Source organism: Mobula hypostoma, chromosome 1 (assembly GCF_963921235.1).
Source record: "Mobula hypostoma chromosome 1, sMobHyp1.1, whole genome shotgun sequence".
Classification (NCBI taxonomy): domain Eukaryota; kingdom Metazoa; phylum Chordata; class Chondrichthyes; order Myliobatiformes; family Myliobatidae; genus Mobula; species Mobula hypostoma.
In genome coordinates this window covers 249,163,293-249,175,123 of record NC_086097.1, presented here as the reverse complement: position 1 = coordinate 249,175,123, position 11,831 = coordinate 249,163,293, and positions in this window count along the sequence as shown.

Sequence of the window (11,831 nt, the reverse complement as noted above, 5' to 3'; positions counted from 1 at the left end):
TATGTAATACAACTCCCTGGTTTTTCAAATCATGGTATTTTGTACAATGTGCACAACAGAGATGGGCAATGCTAGATACTAAATTAAATGGCTTACTGAAAGTATTGGCATTGTACAATGCATCTGACAAAACCTGATTAAAAATAAACTCTCTATCATCTAGATAAGTGATCAATGAATCTGTTGTCTCCTCCTTCCTGTCAGAACTTAAGCTTGCAACAAGGCAATTCTGGCCTGCAATATTCCACTGACACGCTTGTCTGCCTACAAGAGAAACCAGTTGAGAAGCTGTATGACTCATTTTCAACATTACAGCACCATACAGGCCCTTCAGCCCACAATGTTGTGCTGGGCTTTTAAACTACTCTAACCCTTCACTCCTGTAGAGCCCATCATTTATCTATCATCCATGTGCCCGTCTAAAAGATCCTTAAATGTCCCTAATGCATCTGGGCCTACCACTCTCTTTGCACAGCTTAGAATCTAAGGAAAAGGTGCCCCTGGGGTGCCCGGGGGGGGGGGGGAAGGATGAGCACCCCAGTCGGATGGACACAACGACGTCAGACCCAGGCAATGAACAAACGACGATGAGGAAGCAGTGTGCATGTGACAAAATCTGCAAGAACGATCGCGGCTTGAAGATCCATCAAGCGAGGATGAAGTGTCTGGCAGGAGCAGGAGCGGCACAACCCGCAGGTGTCCAACCTGGTGAGACGAAGGAGGGGCCAGGCCCGGAGTCACTCCATAGTGCCCGGAACCTCCAAGTGTTGCAAACTAATGCCTCTAACATGAAGTCTAACAGGAGGCGGATCAAATGGCCTGCAGCTAACATGACTTCACTGTGGAAGCAGTTGGATGAAGATGTTAACCAAATTCTGGAGGCAACGGCGAAGGGAGGGGTTGATGGGAAGCTGCAAGATGGAGAACGAGGTGTCTCCCAGTGGAGGTTGGTTGTAGGGGATTTGTAGCCCGTTCTTTAGTTAGAGCCTTCAGCATTTTGGGCATCGAGGGAGAGAGGAAGAGGAGAGCCATCCGCAGTACCACTGATGCGGCAGAGAGGGCCTCAAGATGGCTGTGGCTCAAAAGAGGGGAGCCATGGAGTCATAAGTAGCTAGCCATCTGGACACAAGCTGGGGTCTGATCAGCCCCGGCTGGGTCACCTGGAGGAGGTTGTATGATGTTGAAAGACCCGAAACACCCGATGATTCCAGGAACATCATTGAAGATGTGTCCAGAGGCATCAATAGATGTATGTACACAGCACACAACAGGAATATCTTAATTGAAAGCCTAAATCAATTTATTTCCAAATCATAGAGCAGTACAGGCCCTTAAGCCCACAATGTTGTGCCAGCCTTTTAATCTACTCTAAGATCAATCCAATCTATCCCTTCTACATAGCCCTCCATATTTTCTTTCATCCATGTGTCTTTCTTGGCATAGAGTTGTCTGAAGGAATAGAAATCTTAACCAAAAAGTAACTTTCCCAGGCATATGACAGTGTCTTTGAGGATGATGTGTTTTTATTATATACATAATTTAGTTTGAGATGAAATTTCTGGATATTTATCCTGAATTGTGTTTCACCAGTGTTTTGTTTATTGTTTACTTACTGCCCGTTACACCACAGGCGTTTAGAGCAACAGTGAAGCCCCTCTGTCTCTGGTGGTGGTCAGGGCTTCCTTCATCTCAGAAGCTTCCTCTCTGTTTTCACGACTGTCAGTCATGCAAATCCCGGGCAGAGACTCAGGATACTGTTACCCTCTGATGTAGAAGGATTCTCAGTGCTCTTTCTGTAACAGTTAAGTTCTACCAGGCAGGGTTGTTAGCCCGGAGCTGAATCTGTAGGACCAGTGGACCACTCAATCTGGCCTGGAACCCTTTCACTTGTTTGGTATTGGTGACCCTACCAAGAGCTGAAGGATAAGGCCAGACTACAGCCAACATAGCTCTCTGGGTCATTGAGACACTCAAGCCTCCAAACCCAAGGATAAGGTGTGGTCCTCTTGGAAGATGTTTATTGCTAAACTCCCTTCCACCATTCCGACCACGTTCAACTTGTGCAAGTTCAAGTTTATTGTCATTCATCTGTAGGCATGTATACAGCTAAATGAAACAATGTTCATCAAGGACCAAGGCGCAAAGTTCAGTGCGTGTATATGGTGACGTAGTGGGATCAGAACCCCTGGCTTTGAGGTGAGTGGTCCCAGGCTGGAATCTGGCCGGCTCCTTGCATGCTTCCATCTGTGCTGGGTTCAGCTTTGAGCTAGAACTTGGCCTCGTTTAAAAAAAAATAGTCAAATGCTATGGAAATAGAAAAGCTGCTGCATGATTCACCACAAGGCGAGAAAGGGAACAGCAACAATATATATCACGTACAGCACAGAAAAGTAATATTAACACATAACACTTTCTGTAGATCTACAATTTGACAAAGTGCATATATGACATACGAGGTGTGGTTGATAAATTCATGGCCTAAGGTAAGAAGGAGTCAATTTTAGAAAACCTAGCACATTTATTTTTCAACATAGTCCCCTCCTATATGGGCACATGGCCAAGTGGTTAAGGCATTGGACTAGTAACCTGCAGGTAGTGAGTTCAAGCCCCAGCCGAGGTAGCATGTTGTGTCCTTGAGCAAGGCACTTAACCACACATTGCTCTGAGATGACACTGGTGCCAAGCTGTATCGGCCCTTGCTCTTCCCGTGGACAACAAGTTATCAACCACACCTCGTATGTCATATATGCACTTTGTCAAATAGTAGATCTGCAGAATGTGTTATGTGTTAATATTACTTTTCTGTGCTGTACGTGATATATATTGTTGCTGTTCCCTTTCTCGCCTTGTGGAGAGGGGAGCATCTTGGACCTCCAGGTGGTCCACAGCAGGGGTGATTGATAAGTTTGTGGTAGAAGGAGATGAGTTATACAGCTCTTGTTACATGCACGTGCAGGTCAACCCTTTGAGTGATTGTGCAGAAAGCTTAAAGTTAATATCTCATCTCCTTCTACCTTAGGCCACAAACTTATCAATCACGACTGCCGTGGACCACTTCTACAAAGAAGGGATCCGTATGCTCCACGACCGCTGGACTAAGTGTGTAAATGTAGGAGGGGACTATGTTAAAAAATGAATGTGCTAGGTTTTCTGAAATTGACTCCTACCTTAGGCCACGAACTTATCAATCACCCCTCGTAGTTAAATATAGAATCGTATAATACTGTCATAAATAATGTGTACTCAATGGTAGTAAAGTATTCAGAAGTCTCACAGCGTGGGGGAAGAAGTTGTTGCCCTTATAACAGTTATACTGTGTGCCTTCTGCCTGATGGTGGGAGGTCAAAGAGATTGTTAACTTTAAATCACATCTATACTTTTAACAGTTGCTATTTATTAAACCTTCTCCACAGTTTTCAGGATTTTAATTGATTTCAAAACTTGTTATCGCTATTCAGGCATTGGAGCGTGCCCTTTGTTATTGGCCTTGGGTTTTGCTTTTCAAATTGTCAGGTGGTTCATCTGACAAATTCCATTCAAGGCAAGATGACCCACTCGATGATGAATTGGCTTAGTGATGGGAGATAGAAAGTGAGGGAAGTGCCTTTGTTTTTTTTGGAAGCTTGTGGTTAGTGGTGCGCGACAGGCATTGGAGGTGGACCTTCAAAGTTCAAACTTCAAAGTAAAAATTTGTCATCAAAGTACAAACATGGTACCTTATGCTACCCTAAAATTTTATTTTCTTGCAGGAATTTTCAGGAAAAAAAGAAATAGAACAGAATTTTTAAAACTATACCTAAAGACTGACAAACAACCAATGTGCAGAAGACAGACTGAGCATAACAAAATAATGCTGAGAATGAGAGTTGTAAACGGTCTTTGAAAGTGAGTCTGTAGGATGTAGACGCTGTTCAGGTTTGAGATGAGTGAAGATCTTCACAGTGGTTCAGGAGCCTGGTGGTTGAGTGGTAATCAGTTCCAGAACCTGGTGGTGTGAGACCTCCGCTTTCTATCTCCCATCTGATGGTAGTAGAGATAGAGAGCTCAGCCTGGATGGTGAGGATCCAGGCAGTGCTCAAATGATTTGGATTTGAATGTAGAAGAAATGATTGTGTGTGGATAGTGAGGAAGATTCTCTCAGGCATGCTTTAGATCAGATGGAAAGCCATGTGGAGTATTGGCAGATGGAATTTAATCCCGACAAGTGCGAGGTAATAAATTTTAGCAAGTCAAACGGGGACAGCATGTGTGTATTAAATGGACAAATGTAACACCAATGAATGTTGATGATGAACAAATGTAACACTAATGAATGCTGATGAACGGGGAAATTAATGCGAACATGGCAAATAGAGAAATTTTATTGAAATATGAGGGGGAAGAACATATCGCTACACAGAAAAAATATATACAGCTAGGGTGCCTGAGACTTTTGCACAGTACTGTATTGTCAACATGGAGCAGAGAGTGAGTTTGTAAATCTGGTAGGAGCAAAGGATGCATCTCTATCAGGTCATCTCATTCTCCTTTAGTTCACAGAGAAAAGCCCGATCTCACTCAACCTATCCTCATAAAGCATGCTCTCTAATCCAGACGGTATCCTGGGAAATCTCTGCACCCTCTTAAAACCTCCACATCTTTCTTATAATGAGGTGACCAGATTAGAACACAATATTCCCAGGGTGCTCTGACCAGAGCTTTATAGAGTTGCATAATTACCTCTTGAACTCAAGCACACAAGGATACCAATGGGGTGTTGCCTTAAATGCCAACATCCAGGCATTAAGAGAAGATTGTGTTGGCAAGGCGTGCTTTCCCTTGCAGAAAGGAGACTGTGGATGACCTGATAGTGGTATAAAATTATAAGAGGTTTATACAGTAGGTGGAATCATTTTCCCATGGTAGGTGTATACGATTTTAAAAAAGGACATGGGCATAGTTAAAGGATTTTTGATGGACAAAAAATATTGCTGGAGGCCCTCAGCAAGTCGAGCAACACCTGTGGGAGGAAAAGAATTGGGACAAAGAACAGTACAGCACAGTAAGGCCCTTCAGCCCACATTTGTTGTTCTGACCTTTTAGTTTACTCCAAGATCAATCTAACAATTCCCTCCCGAATAACTCAATTTTTCTTTCATCCATGTGCCTGCCTAGAGTCTCAAAATGCTCCTAATGTATCTGCCACCCTGGCAGGATGTTCCACACACCCACCACTCTCTATGGGGGGGGGGGTAATCTACCTCTTATCCTCTCACTGAGAGTGGAGGAGGAAGATGCCCAGTAAAATGAGGCGGGGGCACGGTGAGAGGGCTGGTAGATGTTGGGTTGGTGGGGTGGAGGGGTGATAGGTTGAGGTATAGACTTTGGAGATGGTGTGGGTGAGTGATGGGTAGATGAAGCCTAGGAAAGTGGTAACGGGAACTAAAAGATGGAAAGCAAACGGAGCCAGATAAGGGAGGTGATATGGTGGGCGAAGGGTGTGGGTAGGGGGGGAATAGAGTAGTACAGTAGAAACAGGCCCTTCAGCCCGTCTAGTCCATGCTGAACCACTTAAACTGCCTACTCCCATTGATTGACCTCCATACCCCTACCATCCATGTACCTACCCAAACTTCTCTTAAATGTTGAAATCAAGCTTGCATGCACCACTTGTGCTGGCAGCTCATTCCACACTCCCACCACCCTCTGAGTGAAGAAGTTTCCCTTCATGTTCCCCTTAAACTTTTCACCTTTCACCCTTAACCCACAATCTCTGGTTGTAGTCTTACCTAATGTCAGTGGGAGCAGGCTACTTGTATTTACCCTGTGTGTCTATAGTCCTCATGGTTTTGTTTACCTCTGTCAAATATCCCCCCTCACACTTCATTCTTTACACTTGTCTACTGGAAATAACATTAAACAATTTTTGAATCTTGAAGGGATGGGCATGTAGGAGGGAATGGTTAGATTGATCAGATTAAAATGTTGGCACAATATTGTGGGCTGTGCTGTGCTATGCTGTACAATTCTACGTTCTATGAGTAGCCTGGCAGTGATCACCCATTCCCATCCATCGACTAGCCAATCGCTTCAGCGTTTGCAGGCTTTGTCCTTCTTTTCACCCTCCGATCTTCCTCCCACCGCGATCTTCCTCCCACCGCGTCCTCCCTCGCTCCTCGCCTGGATCCATCAGCCTTTTTTTTAAAAACCCCCTTGTCTCCCCTGTTACCCACCTCTTGCCTCCCTGTCCTAACTTCCCTCCTTTGGGGCCCTTGTCTCTTAACACTGACTCTCGTTCGCAATCAGATTGGCAGTGCGACCTCGGTCACGTGTCCTGAACTTTGCTGTTCTGTAGCCGTGGCACTGAAAACAAAACTCAAAAATCACACGTCACAGGAAAAAGTGCAGACTGAGGGATAATGAGACAGTGATCATGGATTCCTGGAGAGTTCAAAAAAAGTTTGATGGAGGAGAGAAGAAGCTGTTACCAAAACACTGAGTGTGCATTCCCAGACTCCTGTGACTCTCCCCTGATGGTAGGAATGAGAAGAGGGCATGTCTTCATAGTGAGGGTCCTTAATGATGCCTTCCTGAGGCATTGCCTTTTGACGATGCCCTTGGTGGTGGGAGGCTAGTGCCCGTGATAGAGATGGCTGGGTCTAAAACAGTCTGCAGCTTTTTCTCATCCTCTGCAGTGGCCCCTCTGTACCAGAGAGTGACGCAACCAGTCAGAACGTTCTCCGCAGTATGTCAGCCGGTCAGGATGCTCTCCGCGGTACATCAGCCAGTGAGAACGCTCTCTGCGGTACAGCAGCTGGTCAGGATGCTCTCCGCGGTATGTCAGCCAGTGAGAATGCTCTCCGTGGTACGTCAGCCAGTGAGAATGCTCTATGCGGTACAGCAGCTGGTCAGGATGCTCTCCGCGGTACGTCAGCCAGTGAGAACGCTCGCTGCGGTACATCGGCCGGTCAGGATGCTCTCCGCGGTACGTCAGCCAGTGAGAACGCTCGCTGCGGTACATCGGCCGGTCAGGATGCTCTCCGCGGTACAGCAGCCGGTCAGGACGCTCTCCGCGGTACAGCAGCCGCTGAGGATGCTCTCCGCGGTACGTCAGCCAGTGAGAACGCTCGCTGCAGTACATCGGCCGGTCAGGACGCTCTCCGCGGTACATCAACCGGTCAGAACCCTCTCCGCGGTACAGCAGCCGCTCAGGATGCTCTCCGCGGTACGTCAGCCGCTCAGGATGCTCTCCGCGGTACGTCGGCCGGTCAGGATGCTCTCTGCGGTACAGCGGCCGGTCAGGATGCTCTCCGCGGTACGTCGGCCGGTCAGAACCCTCTCCGTGGTACAGCAGCTGCTCAGGATGCTCTCCGCGGTACGTCGGCCAGTCAGGATGCTCTCTGCGGTACAGCAGCTGGTCAAGACGCTCTCCGCGGTACGTCGGCCGGTCAGGATGCTCTCCGTGGTACATCAGCCAGTGAGAACGCTCGCTGCAGTACATCGGCCGGTCAGGACGCTCTCCGCGGTACATCAACCGGTCAGAACCCTCTCCGCGGTACAGCAGCCGCTCAGGATGCTCTCCGCGGTACGTCAGCCGCTCAGGATGCTCTCTGCGGTACGTCGGCCGGTCAGGATGCTCTCCGCGGTACAGCGGCCGGTCAGGACGCTCTCTGCGGTACAGCGGCCGGTCAGGATGCTCTCCGCAGTACGTCGGCCGGTCAGGACGCTCTCCGCGGTACATCAACCGGTGAGAATGCTCGCTGCGGTACATCAACCGGTCAGGACGCTCTCCGTGGTACAGCAGTCAGTCAGGATGCTCTCCGCGGTACATCGACCAGTCAAGATGCTCTCCGTCGTACGTCAGCCAGTGAGAATGATCGCTGCGGTACGTCAGCCGGTCAGGACGCTCTCCGCGTACATTGGCCGGTCTGGACACTCTCCGCGGTACATCAACCGGTGAGAACCCTCGCTGCGGTATGTCAGCCGGTCAGGACGCTCTCCGCGTACATCGGCCGGTCAGGACACTCTCCGCGGTACATCAACCGGTGAGAACCCTCGCTGCGGTATGTCAGCCGGTCAGGACGCTCTCCGCGGTACAGCGGCCGGTCAGGGTGCTCTCCGCGGTACATCGGCCGGTCAGGACACTCTCTGTGGTACATCAGCAGAGTGTTTGGTGAGCTGGGGGTTCAGGATCAGCATCAGATTTATTGCCACTGACATACGCCGTGAAATCTGTTGTTTTGTGGCAGTAATACAGTGTAAGACATAAAATATTCTATGTTACGATAAGAAATGCCCATACAAACCAATAAATCAGCAGTGCAAAAAGAGAACAGAATTGTGAGGTAGTGTTCATGGGTTCATGGACCATTCAGAAATCTGGTGGAAGGGAAGAAACTGTTCCGGAAACAACCAGCTATTATTGTAATATTATCCTCTGTCCTGTTTTTGTTCTTTGCACATCTTTCCTTGAGCTTGTTTTGTACCTTGGATCACCTGGACAACAGTAATATCTGTGCCAGGCCATTGCCTATTGACTAGAGCTCAGATTTCAACATTTCTCATTTCTAATCAACAAACTAAAAAAAAAAGATGGGCCTCTGTACCTCCCTCTGCAGCTGGATCCTTGGCCTCCTCTCTGAGAGACCACAATCAGTATGAATAACATCTCCTCGCTGACAATTAACACTGGCACACATCGAGGATGCGTGCTTACTCTCTCTACAGCTAGGGACAGCTCAAACACCATCTATAAATTTGCTGAAGAAGAAGAAAGCCCTTAACTCCGAGTGGAGTCATCATGATGGCGTTTTGTTTTAGCAGGCTTCCTCATTTTTACGAGGCCGAGTTGCTAGCTCGACGCTCAACCCAGCACAGATAGCAAGTGTGCAAGGGAGCCGGCTGGATTCGAACTCAGTGCCTTTGCTCCGAAGTCCGGTGCTGATGCCACCATGCCACCAGCTGACGACACAACTGTTGTCAGGATTGCAGATAGGAGGAGTGAGATCGATCAGCTGGTTGAGTGGTGTCACAGCAACAACCTTGCACTCAACATCAATCAGTAGGAGCAAGGAATTGATTGTGGAAGGGGGAATTGAGGGAACACACACCAGTCCTCATCGAGGGATCAGAAGTGGAAAAGCTGAGCAGTTTCAAATTTCTGGGAGTCACCATCTCATAGGATCTATCCTCAGTCCAAGGTAATGATGTAATTACAAAGAAGGCGTGACAGTGACTTTATTTCCATTAGGAGTTTAAGAACTGGTATGTCACCAAAGACACACACAACTTTCTGCAGATGTACCACGAAGAGAATTCTAACTGTCTGAGACAGAGGGGCCACAGCACAGGATCGGAAAAAGCTGCAGAAAGCTGTAAACTCAGCCAGCTCCATCATGGGTTTTCGTCTCCCCAGCGTCGAGGACACCTTCAAAAGGCGATGCCTTGAGAGGCAGTATCCATTGCACCCCATCAGCCAGGACACACCCTCTTCTCATTGCTACCATCAGGGAAGGAGGTACAGGAGGATGAAGACACACACTCAACATTTTCTGAACAGCTTCTTCACCTCTGCCACTGGATTTCGAAATGGAGAGTGAACGCATGAACTTTTTCCTTTCTTCTCTTTTTGCGCTACGTACTTTATTTACCTTTTTGTATATATACTTACTGTAATTTAGTTTTTATTATGAATTGTAATGTACTACTGCCACTAAACAAAGTATTTGTCAACATGCAATATGCCAGTGATATTGACCATGACTCTGACTGTGATACGTGCCAGCTTTGCCATGTTAGTCAGATTACTATGGAGTCATCACCCTGCTGTAACCTGATAGCACAACCTAATGAAGTGTACAATGAAACTACACAGTAGCTAAGTAGGTACTACTGAGTAAACACACACACATTAGTCCAAGATTCATGTAACAGCAAACACACACTATAAGCAGCAACAATTTAATAATTATAATCAAAATTTAAAAAAAAATATTTAGTGCAATACAGACAAAATGTATTTATTTTTATTTATTGAGATACATCAGAGAAAAAGCCCAACAAGCCCTTCAAGACGTGCCGTCCAGCGTAATCCTAGCCTAATCACGGGACAGTTTACAATGATCAATTAATCTACCAATTGGTACGTCTGTATTCTGTGGGAGAAACCCAGAGGAAACCCGTGCGGGCATGGGGAGGAACTTTAAATGTAGTTTTGTCGGCTGATAGAAATGGAGACGGTTAATGGAGAGTATGGAAACAGTAAGGGGATCGTTTGCTTTGGGCAGTGTCCTTGCTGGAGAGTAACCAGTGTTGTTTGGGAAGATCTGGGATGTTCTTGCAAGAGACTCAGTAGCAAATAACACAAGCAGGCTGCGGAGAGGGAGAGAGGGGTGAGTAAAATCAGAACTGTTTAAACATAGGTCGAGGTAAGAAATGACAATTGGAGGTAGGCAAAGATGGGTTTGAATTGTTTAGTGGTGATGTTAGACCTCAGCAGAAAGCAGGTGGAGGAACATCAACTCAGGGTTACACTCATCTGCAGACAGTTGTTTCATCTCCACCACCCTCTCCCCCACCTCCTCCCTACCCTCGTCCTCCTCCTTCACTATTGCTTCCTCCTTAAAACCCATTGTGGAGAGTGAAGATAGTTGTCGCAGGCTGCAGAACTGGCCCGAGAAGTGGCAGATGGAGTACAATCCGGAGAAGGCAGGTAGGTGGAGATGAGCCCATGGCCAGATCAGCCATGATCTTATTGAATGATGGAGCAGGCTCGATGGGCCAGATGACAGACTCCTGCTCCTATTTCTTATGTTCTTATGTTGAAAGAAAGGGGGCTCCCTTCCTTCACAATCAAAGCTGCCCTCAACCACATCTCTTCCATTTCATGGACACCTGCTCCCACCCCATCCTCCCGCCACACCAGCAGGGATAGGGTTCCTCTTGTCCTCACCTACCATCCCATCAGCCTCCGCGTCCAGCACATAATTCTCCTCAACTTCCGTCATCTCTAACGGGGTCCCGCAACCAAGCACATCTTTCCCTCCCCCACTTTCTGCTTGGTGCAGGGAAAACACCCTGCACGACTCCCTTGTCCATTTGTCCCTCCCCACTGATCTCCCTCCTGGCACTTATCCTTGCAAGCGGAACAAGTGCGACACCTACCCCTACACCTCCTCCCTCACTACCATCCAGGGTCCCAAACAGTCCTTCCAGGTGAGGTGACACTTCTCCTGCGAGTCTGTTGGGGTCATATATTGTGCTCAGTGCTCCCGGTGTGGCCTCCTGTTTATCATTGAGACCCAACATAGATTGGAGGCCCCTTTGCCGAGCACCTATGTTCCGTCCATCAGAGAAAGCGGGACATGTCCTTACCTTAGAACTACCTAGGCTTACCCATAGCCCTCTATTTTCCTAAGCTCCATGTACCTATCCAGGAGTCTCTTAAAAGACCCTATCATATCTGCCTCCACCACCGTTGCTGGAAGCCATTCCACGCACTCACCACTGTCTGTGTAAAAAAAAAAGAAACAAACAAACAAACAACTTACCCCTGACATCTCCTCTGCACGTGACTGACGCTAGTTAGAAACTGTTTGGCAAAAGTTTCTTGTTAAAATTAAACAACAGAGTCCCAAGTAAATGAAGGGAGGCTGATGTGGGAGTGTCTGACGTCCTTGATACACTGGTGCTGGTTTGTCCGGACCCCGCTGAGGAGGGAGGCATTTCAATTCTGGTGGGGACCGACACCCCTCTTGTGAGGAGGCTCATGGGGGCCTGCAAGGAGAAGGCTGGCGAGAGCTTTCTGGGAACATTGTCCGTGCACCCGGGGTTTCAGACTGCTTTTGAGGAAG